At 36.7% G+C, this 14,802-nt stretch overlaps 1 protein-coding gene and 1 non-coding gene across 5 annotated transcripts in view; both read right to left on the bottom strand.

The window, feature by feature from the left end:
- NCKAP5 (NCK associated protein 5) overlaps positions 1–14,802 on the bottom strand; it is an 859,247-nt gene that overhangs the window by 58,046 nt on the left and 786,399 nt on the right. The gene's annotated exons all lie outside the window — the stretch shown is intronic.
- On the bottom strand, positions 2,042–2,146 carry LOC114023207. Its single transcript, XR_003566765.1, has one exon. It is a non-coding gene; the product is annotated as a U6 spliceosomal RNA (small nuclear RNA).

The raw sequence follows: 14,802 nt of genomic DNA, 5'->3' as shown, positions 1-14,802 counted from the left end.
CCACCACCACCTTGCAATGCATTTACTTACTTATTATCATGTTTTCTTATCTATCTCTGGATTAATTTAATTTTCAAATTAGTCAGTGTATGTGAAAGTCTAAAGAGTGATGTGAAAATGGTCTGAGACAGTTATGTGGCATAGTGAATAAAGTACTGGACTCAGAGTTAGGAAGACCTGCATTCAAATCCTACCTCCAAATCCTGCCTCAGCTACTTGTTAGCTCTGTGATTTAATTCTTCTTAGTCTGTTTCCTCATCTGTCAAATGGGTATAATGTCACCTATTTTACAGATCTTTTGTCAGAATCAAATGAGATAATCCATAAAAGGTATTTTGCAAATGTTACAGGACTGTTAGGAGAAGGAATTGGACTGAACATGTGATTCTGTTGATATAGAGAATTCCTAGACAAGGAATCTCCTTTTACCAATGTAGGACAGCACCTTTTCTGCAACCTATAGTCTTATACAATTGCCTCGAGCACTGAGAGGTTAAGACTTGTCCAAGGTCACGCAGCCAGTAACCTGCCCAGATGGAACTTGAACCCAGGTTTTCCTGGCTTGGAGGGCAGTTCTCTGTGTACTTCAGGACACTGCCTCTTAGCTGTTGTTGCTGTTGTTGTGGGTTTTGTTGCATATGTTTTGAGGCCTCTCTTTCAACTTCCACTTCCACTGGCAAACTAAAACAATCTTGGTGAAGCTTAAGTTCATTTCCTTTTACAAAAGACACAGCAGAGGCAATGAACAGCTGGTCATTCCAAATATACTTGAGCAGTGATGAGTCACCCACAAGCTTTAACCTCCCTAGGCTAAATAAGCCCAATTTCTTCCACCTTTTCTTAGAGGTTCTATTTTCTTATATTTGTAGTCAATACTTAAGGCTTGCCTCTAAACTTTTTCTGCATTTCCTCACTTTTAGGTTGTAGACTGAGCTACTCTCAGCCCTCAAAGGGAAGGCTGGGCAGAGAGAAGTAGAGGGAATAGATTCTCACTTCACACTATCTTCCTTCAATAACTCAGACAGTTTAAGATTTTACCTTTAAAATGAAGGATGGCCCAAACATTTCAGAATTTCACTTTTTGGCCTTCAAACTTCTATGACATGAAAAACAATGTCATTAATCTTCCAGGATCTGTCCTGCCTATGATTTGGGGAGGCTAAAAATAAGTAGGTCTACTACATTTTCCCCCCAAAATGGAAAGCTATAACTATTAAAGGTTGGAGCATAGATTGGTGTATTACTGTATACAAGAATAGCAACAAACAATGAAAGAAGCATAGTATTTAGAGCTTGAAGGGATATTAGATATCCTCTAGTCTAATTTTATAGGTGAGGAAGCCAAGACCTGGAAAGGTTAAGTAACATTCCTGAGATCACACAGGTTATTATTTTGTTACTTTATTCCCTCCAAATTAGACAAATTATCTTTAATGTTAGACAAATCATATACACACATTTGAATGCATATGTATTACAACACAAACATTCCTCGAATTTTACTGGATTGTCCAATGAATTTTCATTATAAGCCAAAACCAGCTATCATGTGAATTGGAGACACAAAAGACTGCCACAATTTAGTGGTATGATTTTGATCATTTTCAGTTCCTTTTCACATTTACTTCTGTGGTCTGTCACAAGAACCCAAAACCATCTGAAAGAATTAGGCAGCTCTCAGCGTGATCTCATTACTGACATTTATGTTGATCAATGTTGGCGCCTACAGAATTGGAATCTGCAGATCAATTCCCTTATTAGATTCTTTCTCCCTGCTGCTGTGATCATTTTATCACACAGGCTGTGGCTATCAAAGGTTGCTTTATCACCATATAATGGGATAAGCACAGTTGGTTCCTCTAGCAGATTGAGAGAAATCAAAACTTTCCTGATTTTAAATCTCATTTTCTCAAACCTTTACTCATTATGTTTATATAGAAGCTCACAAAAAAACATCTTTCAAACTATGTTCCATGGCAAAAAAAAATAATGAGATAACATTTGGCTTTTCTCTCTGCTTTTTATTTTTAAAAATAATAAATAAAAAATGGAACACTTCATGAATTTGTGTCATCCTTGAACAGGGGCCATGCTAATCTTCTCTGTATCATTCCAATTTTAGTATATGTGCTACTGAAGCGAGCACCACATTTGACTTATAAAGAATATGAGCATATTACTCTATGAGACTGTTCTTCATTTTCTCTCATCAGAAATTTGCATGTTCTAACCACTCATTAAAAGATTTGAAGATAGATTCTAGATTAAATATTATCCTTGGTTTGTTCTGACTCTGGTAGCTATGAGACCAGAAAGATAGTTTCAACTTCCTTACTCGCCAGCTAAAGAAAATCATTTATCTTCCTTGCCATAGTACCTTCTTTCTCTGAAAGGACAGCATGGTACAGTAGAAGAAAAAAAAACCTTCATATAAAGTCAGAGAACCTAGGTTTGAGTCCTACCTCTGTCACTTGGTATCCATGTGACCTTGGGCTTGTCACATAACATTTCTCTGAGCCCTAGTTTTCTCATCTGTAAAAGGAGGGGTTGGAAAAGAAAATCTCTAAGTCCTTTCTCATTCTAAATCCACAACTCTAAGATATTCAGCTTACTTTTTTTTTCCATAAAGAAAAGCAAAAATCAAATCTCTTCCAGGTCTTGAGAGTAAACTTCAAATTTTGATTGTATCTAAAGTATCTTAACATGGATCACAAGAAGGACCAAAGTGTGTGGATGCCTCAATACAACTTACCACAATTACTGGAAAAATAATTCAAGATACTTGTCATCTTATTGGGAGAACAGTAGCATAGTATATAGGCTCATAAGATCAGACCTGAAAGGGAACTTTGAGGTCATATTGCCCAATTTCTTAATTTTATAGATGAAGAAGCATCCCAGAGAAGTTAAGTGACTTTCCCAAGGTCACACTAAGATGGAAACTAGAATTAGAATACAATGCTTCAAAGAGAGCTCATTATACTTAGAGCCTAAATATTTTCTACATGCTAACCCCTAGAATTCAAGGAATACAAGCCACAATACTTGAATCTTCACAGGCAAAATGGAGCTGAAAATTGAGGTAATAACCTATTTTCTTGCTTTTTTTTTAAAGACCTGAATGATCTACATTGTCTTTCTATGCTTAAAGTCATGAGAAAATTGTCTAAAACACATTTCATTTTGCCTGTGGAGTAAAGGTCTTTTACTTTTATAATGTGTAGAAAAGAATCAGGTGTTTAGGCATTCCTATTTACCTTTCAGAATCTAGGACCTCAAGGCCCTGAGAAGGTGAAGAATTGATCACATTAATTTTAGAAGGTGAAGAATTGATCACATTAATTTTAATCTCCAACAAAAGAAATTAAGTTCCCCCTCCCCCTTACCTCCCATTGCCAAGTTGAATTTGCCACTATGATTTTTATGTATTACTACAGGCCAGGTCAAAATGGTATTTTGGCCCTGTGCTAGGTTAATGTAAAAACTATTTCCAGCTTTCAAAAGGCTAGTAAAACATGTGCAGATGTCTGGAAAATTAACACTATTACCTAACTCTAACCTTTTGCCTGTAGGAAGAAAAGAGTAGACAAGGTTCAAGAAAAATATTGCAAATCAATATGCGATCATAAAGCAAAGGGAAGCATTTCTGGGATGTTTGGGTGGCAGTGAGCTAGAGATCACAGGCCAGCACTGAGTACTTTGGAGGAGGTACCCTCCCTTTAGATTTTTTTATTTTAAGACATTCATTAATTGTATATAAAATTTAAAGAGAGAGATGGAAAGAAAAAGACAAAGAGACAGAAAGATTATATACAGACACAATCACGTACATATATATGGGGGGAGTAGCACAAGCATTATACCATCTGCCTTCATCGAGGTCTAGCACTTCATATAAGAGATACCTATTCATTTATGTGATAAGAACCTGTGTTTGTTATGGTTAATGAAAATAATTACTAACATTTACATAGTGTTTTCAAGTTTGTAGAATGTTTTGGACATACTATCTCATTTGATACTCAGAGTAAATCTATGAAGTAGGTGCTATTATTATCTCTCTATTACAGATAAAGAAATTGAGGCTGAGAGGTAAAGTTACTTGCCCAGGATCAAAAAGTTAATCAGTGTTTAACATTAAAGGGGATACAGTTTATATTTTCTAATATTTTGAGTTAGGAAAGGCATGCTATGTTCTGTAGGAATTTTGAAAAAGGAGATATTTATTAATAAAAGGAAAAAAACCCCTCACTGTTAGTTTCGAGGATCTTAAAGCTTCCCAAATCAATGTATTCTATACTAGTCCAGTCTTTTTTCTTTCTTTGTCAAGGAAGTCTCACTCACTGTGCAAGAAAAAAAAAAGTAATTTCAATACCCCAGGAACCACCATTAAGAGGTTCTGGTGAAGTTAATAATAAGAAAATTAGAAAGAAGAATGGAAGTTTTTATGGTTATATTAAAAGATTTTTTTTTGGAAGTCCTTCCTTCTAGTAAAATGACAAGATGAGGGAAGGTGCTATAGCCTGGAGGTTGAATGATGTGGATGAAATTCAATGATAGTTCCTTCCCACAGATAGGAGCAGGGCCAAAGGAATGGGAACAACAATTCTTTTTATCGAAAAGGAAATAAGAATGAAATTCACTTATCGGAGATGGGAAGAGGACTAAACAGACTAGAAGGAATGTACTGAATCACATTCTTTTGTTTCAACCTACCAATATCTGGAAGCCTGGTTTTCATAGTTGAACTATATTCAGCTAGAGTTTAATTCGTACTGTTGCAAATGTCCTCCTTGTATCTCATGGAGGGCACAGACAAATTGCCATTCCTTCCTGTATCTCTGCAAAGGTGAGTAGCTAATGAAACATAGCATGTTCAAGGCAAGCCACCAAATTTAATATGAACTTTGGGAATGACTATCCCTTGAAAATGCTATTCATGATCATGAAGGCTGGCATCATCTCTAACAGATCAAATGATAAAATTTATTCCCTTCTCCATTTCTCAGCCACTGAGACTGTTCTTGGCTAGAGATACAGAACAGCTGAGGAAAGAGTTAATGCATTAATGGACTCTTCAGTTGCATTAAGTATCTATGTGCTGATTTTTATCTCTGAATACAGAATTTCACATTCTCAGCAAAGTCAACAGAGATTTAGTCAATAGTGTCATAGTCTTCAGATGAGGAGCTGAATGTTACTAGAATTAAACCATTATCAAGGGTAGGTCACATAGGAAAGGAGAGTGCACATTAGAAAAATTCAATAGAAAGGAACTGAACTGCTTGACTAGAATCTCATGTCACTTTAACTAATATCCCTTGTTTTGTCATTGATGGTGAAGGCAGGCCAATGTGGATTGGTGCCAGCAAAAGGGTTGGTTCCCCAGCAGATGGTAACACAGAATCTTACAAAACACACACACACACACACACGCACACACACATATGTGTGTGTATGTGTTTAAATCACTTAACATAACTTTAGTTAGATTCATCTGGCTTGAAATGCTTGGAGAGTCATGCTAGGCTGCTAATGGAAGTCTAAGCAGCTGTAAGTATAATTACTGAAATACATATTTCTAGAGATCGTGCTTTAGTTTTCATCTCAAAGGTCAAAGATCAAGGTCTGAAATTAGCCAAAGAGAAAGGAAAGACAATCACCATGTGCGTAATATTTCCACCAAGGTTTGGCGCCATCATTCAAGAGGTGCTACAGGGAATTAATTTTCCTCTACTTGTAAGATTCAAGAGCTGGGGGTGCTTGAATATTAGCATATATGTGGCGCAACACATTTTTGTAGCTGTTATCTTCGGTCTAAGTGTCCATTTTAAAGGCTCATCACAGAAAAAAATAAACATTACATATTTAGCGCCATTAAAAAAAACCATTATATACCAAGGCCCCCTTTGGAGCTTCCTTGGCTTCCACTTTATCATGAAAAGCATACACCCTTTAAATCTTTGAATCATTTAATTTTATGCATTCTTTTGGTATTTCATTTGGGAGTTATGAAGTGTGAAATATGCACCATGATGAGAAAACAATTAACTAGCACACCTGTTGTTTATGCATATTGTATTTAGCAAAGGCCTGCAGGGGCTATTATTTTATTCCACTCCATGGTTTCAACCCAAGGGGCTTTAAAAGGTGACCTGATGACATCAAATTATACTTGTATTTCGATTAACAGGCCCAGTGCTTACCAGCTGTGCTAATGCTGGAAAGATACATTTCTAAGTCTAAGTCATGTTTGTAATCTGTAATATTAATCAGCAGAAAAATGTAGGTTTAACAGAAAAAAAATGAGACTAGTAGGATTTATTGTAGACAGAATATAATGGAACTTATTTTATCCTCTCCCCACCTCACAGATCCAGCTGGGGAGGAAGGAAGGCTGGTACAGAAAGGAGATATTATTTAGAAACAAAAAGAGACCCCTAGTATCTTTGGAGGAAACACCACTGTGAAGAGATGATGAGAATATTTGTTATTATACATGAGATTATATCCTTCCAAAGTGGCTAAGGGTGGAGTGAAAAGAAAGCAACACAGCGTAACCCCAATCTGGCAATTCCTCTAACTGCCCATTCTCATCAAAGCCATAACCAGGATGGGTTGGATGGGGCTTTATTCCAAGGTGCCAGCATCTGGTAGGAGTGTGCTTCATGATCCATACTACCATGAGGCTCAACTACTCCCCAGGTGACCCACCTGGGGACTTAGTAGGTCTCTCTGGGCCTAACTTTCCCTTATCCCATAAGATAAATAGGCTGAATTTGTTGGGGGATAGAATGCTTCCTCCACTCTTGGTACAATTATACCTATGGTGGGACTATTTTTTATGCTGCTGCCATTACTTATATCCTCCTACTTCCCAAAATAATTTAATTTAGCTCCAGCAAAAGAATTCCTAGTTACAAATTTAATTCTCACATTCTACAACTATTTTTGATGAGAATTAATTATTTGGGTCATATCAGAGTGTTTCTGAGCCTGCATGAGAACCCGATTTTTGACATTTCTTTTCTCTCCTTTTTTTCCCTGTGAACAGTGTGTGTGTATGTGTGTGTGTGTTGTTTTGGAGGGTGGTTTAAGCATATTTTAAGTGCCTGAGAGCTTATATATAATTGCTATATATCTTAAAAAATAAACATACAACTGGCTTAGGATTGTCAGCTACCTTGCTCTTAGCCCACAGCAGTAGCTACCCAAGTTATAAAAGCCTTTGGCACAGACCTGCCCATAGTCCTTTCAAAATATCATTTTAATTCCTTTTTCTTAATAGATTTCTGAACAGGTTCAGTTGGCATTGAAAGTGTAAAGTAGTTGAACTTTGTCTGTTAGGTTATCAGTGTGGTATGGCAGTGAAAAAAAAATCATATAAAAACATTGAATCTAAAGTCAAGTTATCTGTGGTCATATTCCAGCTCTGCTAGTTACTAGCTACATGGTCTTGAACAAGTCATTTCACCACTGTGGATCTCAGTTTCCTAATCTGTGAAGAAGGGGTTGGTTCCTTTTCAAGTTTCCAGTGTTTTCACTCTGGCTAGAGCTTCCTGCTATTATACCTGACTCAGGTGAGCCCTCTGGGAGGAGGGGGTAGTGCTACTGCTTTGTGTCTCTCCTTTCTCATAATAATAATATTAATCATCATCATAATAATGTAATGATAATAAGCAACAAGAAAGTACATGATCAAACCATGTGTTAGCATGACATGTTTGAAACAGCACTTGAAATCCTAGAGACCTGTGTTCTAGTTTTTACTTTCTGACTAACTTGCTAAATTACCTTAGATAATACGGTTCAATTCAATTCAATAAACATTTATTCAGGACCTACTACATTTAAGTCATTGTGATAGGAACTGGCCAAGCCACTTATCATCTCCCAGCAATTGTTTTCTCATCTAAAAAAATGAGGAAGATTGTACTATCAGTCTCCTTCCAACTCAATGATTCTATAATACTCCTAACTGATGACAAATAATGGCTTAACATAGTCTACTTCTAGGGCAGCTAGGTGGTGCAGTGGATAGAGGACTGGCCCTGAAGTCAGGAGGACCTGAGTTCAAATCTGGCCTCAGACCAAACACTTGACACTTACTAGCTATGTGACCCTGGGCAAGTCACTTAACCCCAATTGCCTAAAAAAGACAAAACAAACAAACAAAAAACATATTCTACTTCCTAGGGTAACCAGGGGGCTCTTAGAGAAATTTTGCTTTAATTCAAAGGAATTTCTAGCCATCTTGGTTGTGGAACTATATTTTATGGTAAAGATAACATTTTGCTCATCCCTCAAGGCTCACTATGTAGGCACAGAGTCTTAGCAATATAGACTCATTGATTGGGAGCTACAAACAACCGGAGTCCAGTCACTCATTTTAAATTTTCTTTCTTATTGTTAATTTAATGTTAACTGTTAAGATTAGTGTAAACAATATACACAAATATGTCAACATAGAAAGAAGAACAAGAGGATCATATGAGAAAATTTCAATTGTATAAAATTTGGTTTTTAAAAAGTTCATGTTGTTGTTGAGTCATTTCAGTTGTGTCCAATTCTTTGTGACCCCATTTAGGGTTTTCTTGGCAAAGATACTGGAAAGGTTTGTCATTTCCTTCTCCAACTCATTTTACATATGAGGAAACTGAGGCAAATAGGGTTAAGTGATTTGCCCAGGATCACACTTTGAACTCAGGAAGATGAGTCTTCCTAATTCCAGGCCTGGCACTCTATCTACTGCACCACCTAGTTGTCCAAAGAAGTTTATAGATTGTATATAATTTAATAATGTAATAACAAAATTTCTTTATGTCTTTTTTCTAATTTCTTTTTGTTTTCTTTTATGTATTTAAAAAAGAAAAGCTTTATTGGTGATCTTTTTTTAACATCGATCACTACCCTATACCACTCTCCTAAATAAAAACTCTCCCTTGAAATAAATATTAATCAATACCCTCATTTCTACAAATGAGGAAACTGAGGCCCAGAAAGATGAAAAGATTTATCTAAGGTCACACAGGTAGTGAAAGGGAGAGAATCTGAGACCAGATAATAGGATCACAGGCTCATAGAGTTGGAGCTAATCCCTTCATGTATAGTTAAGGCCCAGAGAGGTTAAGATGAATTGTACATGGTCACAGAAGCAGTCAGTGACAGAGAACTCTCTGTTTCTAAATCTTGTGCCTTCCCCACCATCCGTAGTGCCTCTCCCAGCAGCCTAACTGCTTATATACAGCATTGGTTTTGTGACAAATAAAAAACAATTTTGATATCACCTTATTAAATTATAAATGTTACTTCTAGCATTCCCTGGGAGAATGACAGAGAGGAAAGGACACTGCAGGCATCTAACACCCAAGAGGGCATGGAGCCAAACACTTCTCTGCTCAAACCATTTCTGATGTTGGAGAAGTATTTGAAGGCAAAAATTCAATGATTTTTACCACTAGCATTTAGATAGTTCCAACAGCTTATTTTTAGGAGTTTTTAAAATTATGAGAAGACTTTAAGGACCTAAGTCTGGAGCGAGAGGGGAAATTTTGGAAACACAAGATCGAGATGGATAAGCCTGGGAATGATTCACAAAGAGAGACATGAATTACGCAGAAGTCAAAAGACTTCAGCCAAAATTGTAGAAAACACAAAAATCTTTTGTTTTAGTCAATAAATCAATACAAATGACTTCCTCGTAGTTGATGGCTAAGGGGCAAAATGAGACTACAGGAAAACGTATTGTCTGAACTAAAAGTAATGGTAAAGAACAACAGGAGTAAGTGAAAAAAAGGGGGATCTGGAAAATCTTTAGGAAGAGTGGACGACTTGGGAAGGGCAGTATAAAAAATTATAGAGCTCCAAGGGATCTCTGAGATCATAGAGCCCAATCTTTTATTTTATAGTTGAGAGAATTGAGACCCAGAGAGAGGAAGGGAAGGTCTCTTCCCAAGGTCATACAACTAGTTAGGACGCAGAACCGGGATTATAACATAGGTAATATTATCTCTGCTTTGATCCTCTCCTAACAGAGGGGAGGGGGAAGGGAATAAGCAGTTATATATAATAGTCAGATACAAAGAATAACAAGAATTCATCCAAACTCATTTTATAACATGTCCAATATTGCATACTTCATTGTTCATACATGAACATGTGAATATGTAAGTTCATTTCTGGTAAAAGTGTTTCCCCTTTAGATGCTGGTGAAAGTCAGTGTTGTCTGTTTTCAGTTCTATACTCTTAAAGGATGTATCAGTTTAAACTACGATACTTTTCAGGAGGCGGAGACAGGAATAAAATGTGTTTGGAATTCAATTAAGTTCAATTCAATAAGTATTTATTAGACACTTACTATGTTCCTAGCATTGTTATCATACATTGTTTGAGAGACTAGAAAAGCATAAGACATGGTCACTGGCTTCAAGGAGATCAATAAATTAGTAAATATTATAGGAGTGTATAAACTACAACTCTACATCATCCACACCTTAAATGGCAAGATCTTCAGCAGACATCTTAAACTTAACATGTGCAAAACTGAACTCACCTTTCCCTCTAAACCCTCCTCCCACCTTCCTTATTACTATAGAGGGCAACACCATCTTTCCAGTCCTTCAGACTTGTAGCTTAGGTATTATACTGTATTCTTCACCATCTCTCACCTTCCATATCCAATCTGTTGCAAAGGGTTGGCAATTTCATTTTTGTAACATCTCTGTAATATATATTCCCTGCTTTCCTCTGATACTGTTACTATCCTAGTGCAGGTCTTTATCACCTCAGACTTGGACAATTGCAATAGCTTGCTGGTGGGTCAGCCTGCCTTGTCTCTTCCTACTCTAATTCATCTTCCATTCAGCCACCAAAGTGATTTTCCTAAAGCTCAGATCTGACCATGCCATCTCTCTACTCAATAAAGTCCAGTGGCTCCTCTGTCACTTCCAGGATCAAATACAAAATACTACTTGGTGTCTTGTTCAAAGCACTTTTTAACCTAAGCTGCCCACCCCCATTCCAGACTCTTTACACCTTATTAGTCGTCCCATACTTTTCAAGCCCGGCCTCCTTGTTGTTCCACAAATAAGAAAGTCTTTTGTTCAACTCTGGGCATTTTCTCTGACTTTCTCTCATTCCTGGAATGAATCCCTCCTCATCTTTGCCTCTTAGCTTCCATCATTTTCTTTAAGTCCCAACTAAAATCCCATCTCTACAATAAGCCTTTCCCATATCTCTTATTTCTAGTTCTTTCCCCTCTTTTAATATCTAATTGTTATAATTATTTAATTATTATACATAATTAATTAATTACCTACCTTGTTTGCGCACATCTGTTTACTTCTTGTCTCTCCCATTTGATTGTGAGCTCCTTAAGGGCAGCATAGTGACTGGCACATTGTAGGCACCTAATAAATCCTTAGTGACTGACTGATCTATAAAATAGGAAAATTGGACTAGATGGCCTCCAAGATCCCTTCTAGCTGTAGCTGTATAATTCTATGAGCCTATGAAAGGAATGTAACTACTGCTGAAAGGTACCTAGCTACTGCTGAATGTCCAAATTTAAAGGACATTTGTGAAGCGCTCCATGGGTGTCTATTTGGCACAAGTTGCTTATAAAGAGAGTGATCGAAGCTGACAAGTTATGAAGGAAAACTACTCAAAATAGATTCCTGTCAGTCACTGGTAAGCAGATTACAATAACTCCATTTAATTAGGGAACAGACTGAACATAAATTTAGACACACCTTTAAGCTGTTACAAAATAAAGATAGGTGATGGAGGTCTTTAGAGTAGCATCAATCTGGTCAAAGAATGCCAGAAAGCCTCAGCTACTCCAAACAAACAGTCTGGTAACTCTGCAAATAATCAATCGTAATAATTCATCCAGATGTGCAAAGGGTATGGAGGAAAATCTTCAGTGTTCTGCTTCGATATGGAATTAATAGGGTAAGTTTCCACAATGGAAATAAAATGATAATGAGAAGGTGATTTCACATCAAACACATCAGCTTGGAGATTACCACTTTCATTTCTGCTTTTCTACATTTTATGGCAAATTCTGCAACTACATTAATGATAATGATATTTTGGACTGAAATCATTATGCGATCTTTATGCTACTTTGAGGATCTCAATGTCTGTCTTGAACAACTTCAAGCACAACAATGAAAAATGAGGAAAATTCTATTCGAAAACTTCAGTGTGCATTTCCCAGCATAAGATGCAAAAGGGATTTCATTTGGAAAATTTGATTTTCCTTACACCATAAAACTTCCTGTGAAATGCACATATAATAACAATAACAATATATTTATGTAGTGCAATAAGGTTATAAATGTTTCCATGTAAATTATCTTATTTGATCTTCCCAATAACCCCATGATATAAGTATCACAAGTATCATTATTATCATATAACAGATGAGGACATTACGACTTAGGAAAAAAGCCTTAGCAGTTTGCTCAAGATGACACAGCTAAAAAATGGCAGAGTCAAGATTTGAACTCAGGGTTTTGGATCTCAGGTCCAGTGCTCATTTCATTGTACAGTATAATTCCTATGTGTATGAGTATATGGGGGAAAATCCCATGATTTCTTGCATTTCATATTTAACTCTCAGGATGATAAAGTCAAATTTGAAAATACTTTGAAAACAGTTCTGCTTTTTGAGAGAATTTACAGCCCAGAATAACAAAGTCAGAGGAATGGCTACATACCCACTCAAAGACTCAGTTTCCCCTTCCATAAAAGAGAAAACAACACTTGCATTGCTGTCTCAGAGGTTGATGTAGGGAAAATGATTTGTAGGTACTAAATTATTAAATACATATTCAATTATTACTGTTATTGAAGGGCAGCATGATACAGTGGAAGAACAGAGGGCTTGGAGTCAAAACCTAGGCCAAAAGAAGGGTCCCACACTTATACCAGCTGTATCCATCTGGACAAGTCATTTCAAATCTCTAGGGATCATTTCCCTCATCTGTAAAATTACAGAGTTAAACTAGATGAGATTCAAATCTAAAACTCTATTATATCTGGTCATATTTCCAAAACGGGTCTGAAATAAGAGTAGCTTTCTTGAAAAAAAAAATACTGTGTACAAAGTACTTGTTCATTTACTTAGTAAAAGCTGAAAGGATAACGGCAGAGTTCTGATGAAGTAAACAGGTAATTTAATTAAGGATAATTCACATTCAGCCAAATCCAGGATAATTCATCCATTTTTCCCTCCTTAAGCATGCTAATCACTTAAATGAACTAAAAAAGCAAACATGGATCTTTTTACAGTTAAATATCCCTAGCATTTCTTCTTTCCCCACCTGCCCATCTCCTCTAACACAAATATATCACAAACACCTAAGAGAATGGCAAGGAGAGGCAGATTTTTTTTTTAAATTCAATTTATTTCATTTCATGCCACCAACCTGATTTTTTAAGGACACTGTCTTTCCCTTTCTGAAACTGCAGACTACTCCATTCACTTGCACGTACCCCAGGGTATATAATGGAGACAGTACTGACTTGGCACCCTCAAACCTAAATTAGAATCCCCAGCTTTACTATTTATTAGTGAGGTGACCTTGGGCTAATCCCCTAATCTCTCTGAACATTAGAGATTGATAGCTAGAAGGGATCTTAGATATCTTCTCATCCAACCTCATTTTATAGATGAGGAAATGGAGGCTTGCAAAGGATTAAGGTATTTGCCTAAAGTCACATAACTGGTAGCCAGCAGAGGTGGACTTCAAGCCCATATTTTCTGACTCCAAATCTAGTATTCTTTCGGTGACTACATTGCTTTCTCATCCGTTAAATGAGGTGGTTGGACCAGATATCATATAAGGTCACTATGAGCTCTCAACAAGCTTTCTCGTTTTCTTCCTTTATTCCCTGTCTCTCAGACTCACCTACTTAATGTTCCAATCATGTGCTTGTCCTATTTCTTGTCCTTAACTTCCAATCTATGTCTGCAGACCTCTCTGGGCCCTTCCTATTACTTCACATTGGCAGCTCTCGACTGTCCTCCACCAGCCACCTTAAAATGTATGGGACAAAGAAAAACTGTGAATATCTAAGCTATTCTGAATATTATAAATACTTAAATCAATTACAAGGGACATACAGAGGAAGAAGCTATCCACCTTCAGAGAAAGAACTGATAAATAGAAGTATGCATAGTAGGATTATATGTCTCTCTCTCTCTCTCTCTCTCTCACTCTCTCTCTCTCTATATATATACACACACATACATATTTACACACACACACACACACACACACACACACATACACACATATCTGTGCCAAATGGTGGCCGTCTCTAGTGTGGGGTGGGGAGGGAAGGGAGGAGACAGTTTGGAACTTAAAATGTAACAAAAAAAATAAAATAAAATTTTAAAAAAATTGTGTGGCATGATGTGATAGAGCCCTGAACTGAGAATCAGAAGAATTGGATCCTAATTACCAGATCTATGCCACAAGGCCCTTGAAGGAAGAGACATCATAGCTAAACATGGCATCTTCTGCATGGCATCTACCTAAAAAAGTGCTCTATCCATGGTAGATACTTAATAAATAGTTGTTATTATCCTAGTTGGCACTCTGATAATAACTACTGGTGTCATCTTGCATGAGGGCCTGAACCTCTTGAGGGCTTTCATCTTTTTGTTTGCAACTGAAGGTAGTTAGGCTAGACCAGTATTCCTCACCTGCTGGTCCCAAGCTTATTATTACTGGTTCATTAAAAAAAAAGAAAAGAAAAGAAAAGAAAAGAAAAGAAAAGAAAAGAAAAGAA

Source organism: Vombatus ursinus, unplaced genomic scaffold (assembly GCF_900497805.2).
Source record: "Vombatus ursinus unplaced genomic scaffold, bare-nosed wombat genome assembly UNPS02014816.1, whole genome shotgun sequence".
Taxonomy (NCBI): domain Eukaryota; kingdom Metazoa; phylum Chordata; class Mammalia; order Diprotodontia; family Vombatidae; genus Vombatus; species Vombatus ursinus.
This window is presented reverse-complemented; position numbering and strand designations above follow the sequence as displayed.